Below are 10,091 nucleotides of genomic sequence, written 5' to 3' on the forward strand. Positions count from 1 at the left end.
TTGCATCCCTGCTAGCCAGCGGCCGGATGTCCGGCTGCTGGCAGAGCTGGCCGGCGGCTCCACAGAATCCCTGCGGAGCGGAGCTGGCCAGCCAGGATTCCGGGGGGGAGGGACAGAATGCCTCCCCCCCCCAACATCAACATAATCCGCGAACAGGTAAGTGACTTTCGTACAACCCTAGTCAAATCAGTCAATCCTAAGGGAAATCAACCCTGAGTGCTCATTGGAAGGACAGATACTGAAGCTGAAGCTCAAATATTTTGGTCACCTAATGCAAAGAGAAAACTCTCTGGAAAAGACCCTGATGCTGGGAAAGACCCTGATGCTCTGTCCCTCCCCCCACCCGAATCCTGGCCGGTTGGCTTTGCAAATGGCGGCAGCCGTAGCTGCCTCCGTTTGCGTCCCTGCAGTCAGCCGTGATAGGCTACGTAAATGTTTATGTAGCCTATCACAGCTGATTTAAAAGAAAAAAAAGCGCGTACGCAAATGGCGATGCCCATGGGTGCCGCCATTTGGATTCCTTATTTTGACACATGTTAGTCTACGTATACATGCTACTCTATTTGCGTTCTCCTTATTTTTGCCGTCTTAGTCTACGTAAATGTTTACGTAGACTAAGACGTGCCAAAATAAGGAACGCAAATGGCGGCACCCATGGGCGCCGCCATTTGCGTACGCATTTTTTTTTCCTTTTAAATCAGCCGTGATAGGCTATGTAAAGATTTGCGTGGCCTATCACAGTATTTTTAAATAATCTAGCCGTGATAGGCTACGTAAAATTTTTATGTAGCCTATCACTTTTTTTTTTTTAACTGGAAAAGGCGGTGGCAGCAGCCGATCGGAAGACTGGCTGCCGCCGCTGAACCGCTGCCAGAGCTGCCGCTGCCAGGAAGATCCGCCCAAGGTAAGTCCCGTTCCGGGGGGGCGGGGGGGCAGACCGTTTCACCACCAATTTTTGGGGGGGCGAATGTGCTAGCATTCGGCCTGCCCAAGATTCGTGGCGACATTCTCTGACATCCCTATAACCATCTCTCCTTACTGCCTTCGGATTCCTATGTTTCCGGCTGGATGACAGCAACTGTGCAGAAACTACATAGGCTAGGCTTCTCTGCGGAAGTCATGGGCAGTTAAGGGCTTGAGAAGGCCCAATTTCTTGCTGTTCAAAGACTAATCGACGTAGATCTACAGCATCTGAGAACTGCTGCAAATTAAGCTTGTTCTCCATTACTTTATACTAAATATAATTCTAAAAGTTATGGAATCACTGCAGCTCCACATCTGTACAGATTAGCCATTCCAAAGTACAGACGAGCATTTGCTCTTGCCTGTACTGTGCTGCCATCGGCAGTATTAAATGGATGATTTAGTAAGATCCCCATTAGCGAACAGAAGTTTTTCTATGGTGCTGGAGGAACAGAATCAGTTCAACACATTTTCTTATCTTGTAACTCCTATAGGGAATGCAGAGAAAAGCTGATCTCCCCACTGTTAACAGCCTTCTCGGGAAGCAGCTCCACCCCTTTGGTATCAGCTTGTTCAAGGGATGAGACTTCTTGTGTCATTAGAAGGGTTTCTCATGATTTCAGTGCAGACCAGGAAAAAATGTTATTTTCTTGAGAGAAGGAACATTGTATTTTGTTATTGTACCAGTTTTAATTGTGTTTCAAATGTTTCATATTGATTTTGATGAACTGTGACCCTAATCCCTTGTTGTTGATTTTATTGTGGAATTCTACTGTTGTTTTTATGGGTTTTTTTTCCAGTTTTAATATTTTAATGTTTTGTATGTATTTTATTGTTGTAAGCCACGGGGGGGGGGGGTTCTGCACTGAAAAGGGGCCAAGAAATACTATAAATAAATACATGAATTCATCCATTCACTAGTTTTATTGACATATTGTGACACTAAATACATTAAGAATTTGTGTTTTTTTTTTTCCCCCTGAAGGTTAGTTGAATTTTGCCAAGACTCATGTCTTTCGTTACTGCTATGTCCAGGACATATGGGACTCCAGACTTAAGGGTTGTATTTATGGAGAAGGATAAGTCGTTTTTCCCAGTAATCTCTTTAAACTCCTTGAACACCAGGGTGGCACCTGCCAAGTGGTCCAGGGGTCAGTACAACCACCCCAAGGTAGGCCAAACAGCTAAATCAACTTCAATGTCCAATATGAATATTGGAGTGTATCTATTCATGAACCAAGAAGAAAAATGTTCAGAAATGGTCAGTTGCTTTAAAAAATAAAATGAAATGTGAAGTTAACTAGCTAATGTCTGTCAAAGCTTGTTGAGCTGCTGCCTCGCTGAATCATGAAAGAGAAATACACCGGTGAGTGGTGCAAACATGTTTTCTCCAGATGGGCACCTGCCCATGGAGCAAGTGGGAGAGAGAGAGTCAACAAGTTTGCAGAAGTGATTTTTGCTCTCTTATAATTACACAAATCATGGTTATTTATTCCACTTCTCACCAAAGCTTGAGGGATTTTGATGTCCAAAGATCACTTTTGAAAATGATGCAAGGAACCTCAAATCAAGAGCAATAGTTGGTGACTCTTCATATCTGAACTTGAAACACCGGTGCATAAATAGCTCCTGAGCCTCTGAGAGACTGGGGGGAGATGTGAGGAAGGCAGGGACTACGCCCGTGTGAGGTTTCATGTCATCACCTTCTAGGGTGTCCAAGCAGCCTACATTACAGAGGACAATCTTCCATTTTGGAGAGCTAGCAGTGGACAGTCCTGCCTTTGAAAGTGTACTCTCTCAGATCAGATGAGCTGTCCGGACCAAGTCTGGCTTAAAAATAAGGAACCACAAGGAGGGAGAAGACGCAGGCACCTTGAAGTTCCCTAAGGAAAGAACCTGGACAGCAAACTGAGCAAGCACACAGGTCATCTAGTCAGTGTCTTCACTATGGTGAGATGTCTTATATTTCCATTTATATAATAGTTATTATTTCTGCATTTGCACCTGTACATATAAAATTGCATATGCGAATGTTTTTGTCCTCTTTTTTTGGCAATCTGTAGCTGGGCCCCCTATGGTCCCTTCATTGCCGAGGCCACTCCAGACCACAGCTTCATTAGTCAAGCCACTGAAGCGGTGAGAGAGGCTGGCTCCTAATTCATTGTTGAGACCAGTCACAGTGTTTTGTGTCTCTGTCTGCAGACACAGGGGAAACGGAAAGGGACTGTAGCTGAACTTTCCAGCATGCTGCTGCTGCTATTGCTTATTCTCTTGCTCCATGTTCCATGTGGGATGCCAAAGACAAAATGTCCATTGAATGGGATAAATGAAGAAAACAGGCCATTTAATTTTTACAGGCCAGGAGCGTACCTGATTGGTGGGATCACATCTACAGTGAACACTGTATTCAAGCCATTCGTTTTCTTGGAGCCTCCCTCTACACAATTTCCCTCGTAAGTGATGATGTGCCTAACTCTGAATTCCTATTCTCCAGACTTTTCTTTTTAGCAGGGGACACAATGAATCTCTACTAGGTATATGACTGTTAGGTACATGTCTACAAAGGGAGAGGGAGGGGGAGTGTAAACCTTTCCCTCTCTGTCATGCTCCTCATGGAAATCACCCCCCACACACACACACACACATGCATATGGCCCACTGCATTGGGAGGAATTTCCCATTGATGTCAATGAGAGTGTAGTTCCTAGAGTAAAGTGCAGAGATTTCTATTGCCTAGAAACGCCCTTTTAATTGATGATGCAAGAATGTGACATGCTTTCATGTACTAGACAATGAACATCTGATGACATCTGTATTTGTTACAGTATGAGAGAAATGAGGTAGTGGTCCACCCTGCCCTTCTTGTTTGCCATTCATGAGATCAACCAGAATCCAAGGCTCTTGCCCAATGTCACCCTGGGCTACAATATCTATGAGAACTATTTCAATGCAAGAATGACTTACGAGGCCATGGTAGACCAGCTGTCTGTTGGGCAGCAGCATGTTCCAAACTTCAGCTGTGGAAGACAGAAAGAACTCCTGGCAGTCCTTGAAGGGGCTGACTCTGAGATCTCCACCAAGATTTCAGCCATGCTTGTCATCTACAAGATTCCACAGGTATATGATTGGGGGTGAGGGATGTAGGCTGAGTCTGCTTCCGCTTGGCCAGAGAAGCCCAGAAGGTGGCATTGGGCCAGGCATCACCAAGTAAGGCTGGAGACAGGCAGTATTTTCAAAAGAATTGAACATGTTTTGAGAGAGGTTTTACTTTCCTTATTTCTTTGGTCCCCCTGTCATCCCTGCACAAGGGAGTTTGAAACAGTACAACTGGTGCAGTGAATTTTCAGTGTTGGATAATGGGATGAATCTAGATTAGGGATGCTTCTAGGTGTAGGGCTCCCAATACTAGCACTCCAAAGTCATTCAGCTGTCATGCAGCTATTTGGACTGGTGTTTGTTTGTTTACTTAACGTATATCTATATGGTATGAAAACAACCACCACCACAACAGTTGGTGAAACATGGGAGGGTTACAAAATGATGACATCACCTGTTGCTCCTCCTATAAAAGTCATCATCTGGAAGCACCATAAGGCAGTCATACTGAAATCCCACTGCAATCAATAGGACTTAAATCAGGGCTAAATTTCACATTGATTTCACTGGAATGTAAGTCGGATTACTTTAGGCTGGATCCAACTATGTATTTGTTTTGATTGTATAGGTAAAAACAAACATGGAATTACTGTATGCTCCATATCCAAAGAGAGTAATTTCTATAAACCTGCATCCAACTGTCTCTCCAGAATATATATAAAATATTCCTCATAATTAAATTACGTTTGAACCACTTGCGTTCTATAATAAGGATAAAGAGTCTTGCGTATCTGAAACAATTACATGTTTATTATGGAATATATGTTTGTGGACAAGAATCTACATTTCTTTGTCATGTAATTTCTCCCCAGTGAATAGACCCAGTGGAAAATCCCCTTCCCTCCCGCCCCTTCCTAGAAAGAAGCATCATGACAACCTTTGCTGGGGAACGATGAGGCACTGCTGCAGAGTAGAGGTGTGCACTGACCCCCAGTGTGAGTGTGCATTGATGCCGATTCAGTGCTTGGAAACCGGCCCCATTCTGTTTGGACTGATTTGGAGCCAGTCTGCATTGAGTCATTGTCAATCCTGAGTCGTGGTTTGGAAATCGGAGGCTTCCTGCTCCCATTGACTCTCAGGGATGATATTTGTAGGCATAGTGGCCCCTTAGGAGATGTTTGTGCCCTTCAAGTGCCAGAAAACTTGATCCAGGATTTTTCGTGCTCTGTGTGTGTGTCTGCATGTGACTCTAGGTCTTCCTTTCTTTCTAAGGGGAACTGCCAGGAACTTGTTGATTCCTTGGCAGATGTGGATGAAATTTGCCAGGAAAGTTGCTGCTTCAGAGGGGATTGAACCTGTTTGGGGTTTCTGCAAGAGTAGCATTGACATTTTGAGGGCACCTCTATGATATCCACCTATGAGAGGAACAGAAGAGCCCTGCTGAACGAGACCAAAGTCTACCTAGTCCAGCGAAGGCCTTTCTATCCCAGGCCAACCATCTGCCTGTGGGGACCTTACAAGAAGGATGTGAGCACAAGAACACCCTGCTGTTCTTGTTCCCAAGCAACACGTATACATGGCATCCTTTCTCATTGGAGGAGGTCATAGAAAGCCACATGATGAGTAGCCATTCATAGGTTATCTGCCGTGAATTTGTTTAACCCTCTTTGGAAGCCATCCAAGCTACTGTGGTAGTGACGTCCATAGTATAAGTATCAACTGTGTGAAAATGTATTTCCTTTAATCTGTCCTGAATCTCCCAGCATTCAGCTTCCTGGGATGACTATGGGTTCCAGTGATATGGGACAGTTTTTCTCCCTATCCCTTTCCTTCACATCCTGCATAATTCTGTATGCCTTCACATCTCTCCCCATAAATACCTTTTATTCTTGGCAAAACTGTCCCAGATGTTATATTCTTTCCTCACAGTGGAGTTACTCCAGCCATGTTGGTGGCCCTTTTCTGAACTTCTTCCAGCTCAACAATAACCCTTTTGAGGCTTGTAGGAGTACATTAGGTGTTTTATTTACAGTTCGTTTTACACTTAATCATGGCCAACAGAGGATGTTTCTTTTTCACAGCAGACACACACTGAATCAACATTTCCATCGAGCTGTTCACCACAGCCCCAAGATCTCTTTCTTTGTCAAATAATCATACCTCAGATCCCAGCAGCATTTGTGTCTGTTTTTTGGCTATACTGCTGTGGAGGGTGTGTAGGCTGGTGTTTTCCCTCTGTATGTGAAGGAAGCATCACCAATTTTATTTGCTTGCTTTCTGGGGGAAAATATGTAATTGGTATTCAGACTTCATCTGTGCCTTATATGTTCCTTGACCAAGTTAGTAGGGATGTATGAAAGTCATTTACCTTTTTGCAGCTTGGATTCGCGGTGGGAGGGAGGCGCTCCGTCCCTCCCTAGGAATGTACAAAAGTCACTTACCTGTTCGCGGAATTGATTCGCAATGGGGGGGAGGCGCTCCGTCCCTCCCCCCAGAATCCTCGATGTGGGGGAGGCAATCCGGTCCTCCCCCCCAGAATCCACCATGGGCGGGCTGCTGCGGATGCAAATGGCGGCCACCATTTGCATCCAGCCAAGCTGCCGTGATAGGCTATGTAATTATTTACGTAGCCTATCACGACTGGGCAAAAAACAAACAAACACAGCATACGCAAATTGCAGCGGCTACAGCGGCCGCCATTTGCGTTCCCTATTTTTCGCCATTTTATCCTATGTAAATATTTACGTAAGCTATTACGGCAAAAGAAAGAGGAATGCAAATAGCATAGTGGGCGCTATTTGTGTTCCTTTTTTATTGCCATAATAGCTTACATAAATATTTATGTAGGCTAAAACGGCAAAAAAAGGAACGCAAATAGCGCCCACTACGCTATCTGTGTTCCCCTTTTATTTGCCGTAATAACCTACATAAATATTTACATAGACTAAAACGGCGAAAAAAAGGGAATGCAAATGGCGGCCGCTGTCGCAGCCATATGCGTACATTGTTTTTTGGTGGTTTTTTGTTTGGCTTGCCAAGATAGGCTACGTAAATACTTACGTAGCCTATCACAGCAAAGACCAGGATGGAAATGGTGGCTGTGGCAGCCGGTCGAAAGACCAGCCGCCGTCGCTGCCGGAGCCGCCATCGGAGCCGCTGCCATCCGGAACATCCGCCCCAGGTAAGCCTCATCCCGGGGGGAATCTGCGGGGAGGAGTGGCAGGCCGTTCTGCCACGGATTTCGGGGGACAGAATGCCAGTGCATTCGGCCTCACTGAAATTCGTGGCGGAATTCTCTGCCATCCCTATCCCTCCCCCTGGAATCCTTCCTGGTCCAGCTCTGCTCTGCGGTGGCTCCATGGTGCTGCCGGCCAGGGCCATCTGCAGCCGGAGTTCCGGCCACAGATGGGCTGCTGCGGATGCAAGTGGCAGCCACCATAGCGGCCGCCATTTGCGTCCTGCGAAGCTGCCATGATAGGCTATGTAAGTGTTTACATAGCCTATCACAGCAAGCCCCCCCAAAAAAAACAGGGTACATGAATGGCGGAAGCTACGGTGGCCGCCATTTGCGTTCCCTATTTTTAGCCATTTTAGCCTATGTAAATATTTACGTAGGCTATTACAGAGAAAAAAAGGGGAACGTAAATTGCGTAGTGGGCACCATTTGCGTTCCTCCCCCCCCCCCGTTTTAGCCTACGTAAATATTCACGTAGGCTATTATGGTGAAAAAAAATGGAACGCAAATAGCGCCCACTATGCTATTTGTGTCCCCCTTCTTTTCGCCGTAATAGCCTACGTAAATACTTACGTAGGCTAAAATGGCTAAATATAGGGAACGCAAAAGGCGGCTGTCGTAGCTGCTGACATTTGTGTACTCTGTTTTTTTTGCCTTGCTGTGATAAGCTACGTAAATACTTACGTAGCCTATCACGTCCTCCGCAGGGATGCAAAAGGCATCCCTGTGTTAGCCGTGATAGGCTGTGTAAGTATTTACTTAGCCTATCACGGCTATGATGAAGAAGCGAATGGTGTCGACAGGACAGCCTCCATTCACAAGTCAGCGTGGACGGCAGCAGGTAAGTGCTCCATTTCACGCACCTTTCGTGGGTTGGTGAGGCAGGGGCTTCTTTCCGCCATGGATTTCAGGGGCCGAATGCACTGGCATTCAACCTCACCGAGATCCGTGGCGGAATTCTCTGACATCCGTACAAGTTAGTTTTCTTGGAGCTAGATCAGTTTACCTTCTGTGATATTACCTTCTGTGATATGGGAAGGGACGGTAGAACCAGCAGTTTTCAAACTGCTGAAATTCTCCAAAATTCACCTGAAACCTTGTTGTGCTTTTAGTCTGGTTGTCAGCTTGCTGAAATGGGAAAAGTGAATATATCCTTGTGTATCGGACAAAAAATGTCACTTTTCTTCTTTAGACTGAAGTGAGCAAACACATATTATTGTATTTTTTGAGTACTCCCATCTCTTTCTCTCTTTCCTAGGTCAGTTATGGGTTTGTCAGTCAAGTTCCCAGGGATAGACATGAGTTTCCCTGTTTTTACCGGATGGTCCCCAAACCAGAACCTCCTTACCTTGGGATTGTCCAACTGCTCCTGCATTTCAGATGGACTTGGATTGGCCTCATGGCTCCAGAAAATGACAGCGGAGAGAGGTTTATGATCAGCTTTCCACCTGTGCCCATAAAAAATGGAATTTGCATTGCTATCTCCAGAAGCATTCCAATGGTGGATTGGGGGAAAAGGACATTCGACATAATTTCACATTTTATGGACACTCGGGTCAATGTAGTTGTTTTTCCAGTGGACCCTCAGATCATCGTAATTCTCACAGTACTCATTCAGAAAGTTGAACAGGACACAAAATCAACTGTGGGGAAAGTTTTGATTGCAACAGCTCTGCAGGACCTCAGCATAAGCTTGTTGTACAAAACGGTCCATCTCCAGCAAACCCATGTTTCCTTGTCCTTCTTAATCAAGAAAAAAAGAAGGACACAGTATGACAATTTTGGATCATTTCTAAATGCTATCAAGCAGTTTGGGGAGACAGTATTTCATTGTTCTTATTCAAGGAATATGTTGTCTGTGAAAGCCTGGAAAAGATGTACAGAAAACGAGAAGTGGGAGAAATTGCCCCAGGATGTGATTGAAAAGATCCTGTCTCAAGACTCCTACAGTATTTACACTACCATCCAGGCTGTGGCACAGACCTTACATGCTGCCACATCATCTCCATGGAATAAGATCAGGATGGTGGGTGGAGAGAAGCTGGCACTTCAAAGGGTACATTCATGGCAGGTATTCCTATTGGTTCACCTACATTTATCCCTCAACTTTCTTCAAAGAAATTCACAACAGTCCTGTACATTAGATTAAGCTATTGAGCTTCACAGTCAAACCATAAGTGGGGATTTACTAGGAATGTACGAAAGTCACTTACCTTGCCCGAAATTTGATTCACGGTAGGGGGGAGGCGCTCCGTTTCTTCCCCTGAAATTCTGGCCGGGGGGGAGGCGCCCCGTCCCTCCCACCGCGAATCCAGGCTGGCTGGGAACGCAAATCGCGGCAGCCATAGCTACCGCCGTTTGCGTCCCTGCAATCAGCTGTGATAGGCTACATAAATGTTTACGTAGCCTATCACGGCTGAGTAAAAAAAAAACCGCGTGTACGCAAATGGCGGCACCCATGGGCTACGTAGTTACATAGACTACAGTGAAAATAAGGGGAATGCAAATAGCATAGACGCTATGATATTTGCGTTCCCCTTATTTTTGCTGTAGTCTACGTAAATGTTTTCGTAGACTCATTTCGTAGATTCATGGTGAAATTCTCTGACATCCCTAATTTGAACCCAACTGGGGGCAGGGATGTGGCAGTGGACCTGTTGCGGTTCATCGGGTGCCTCAGTCAGAAATCCTTCCAATTTTGGAGTTTTCAGTTCGAAAAGGTGTCCAGGAACAAACGGGGATTCCATGGCTTTACCACACTACCTGCCACTGAATGGTCTGCCAACCTGGGCTAGCT

The sequence above is a fragment of the Heloderma suspectum genome, chromosome 2 (genome assembly GCF_057233095.1).
Source record: "Heloderma suspectum isolate Gila_16-S chromosome 2, 16-S_ref, whole genome shotgun sequence".
Taxonomy (NCBI): Eukaryota; Metazoa; Chordata; class Lepidosauria; order Squamata; family Helodermatidae; genus Heloderma; species Heloderma suspectum.